The following is a 393-nucleotide window of genomic DNA, read 5'->3' on the forward strand; positions in this document are numbered from 1 at the left end:
TCAGCAAAAGAAATTGAAGAGTAATGAAGAATTTACCTGTTACTTCTGTAAGAAGCAAATACACATGAAGAAAGAGTGTCCTAAATATGCCTCATGGCGTGTAAAGAATGATAAATTTCTAACTCTTGTTTGTTCTGAAATTAATTTGGCTTTTGTACCCAATGATACTTGGTGGGTAGATTCTGGTGCTACTACTCACATTAGTGTCACTATGCAGGGTTGCATGTGGAGCCGACAGCCAAGTGATGATGAGAGATTCATCTTTGGGGGCGATGGCAAAATGGTTGCAGTTGAGGCTGTTGGAACATTTAGATTATTTTTAATAACTGGTTTTCATTTGGATTTATTTGAGACATTTGTTGTACCGTCTTTTAGGCGGAATTTAATTAGTGT

The sequence above is a fragment of the Lupinus angustifolius genome, chromosome LG15 (assembly GCF_001865875.1).
Source record: "Lupinus angustifolius cultivar Tanjil chromosome LG15, LupAngTanjil_v1.0, whole genome shotgun sequence".
Taxonomy (NCBI): Eukaryota; Viridiplantae; Streptophyta; class Magnoliopsida; order Fabales; family Fabaceae; genus Lupinus; species Lupinus angustifolius.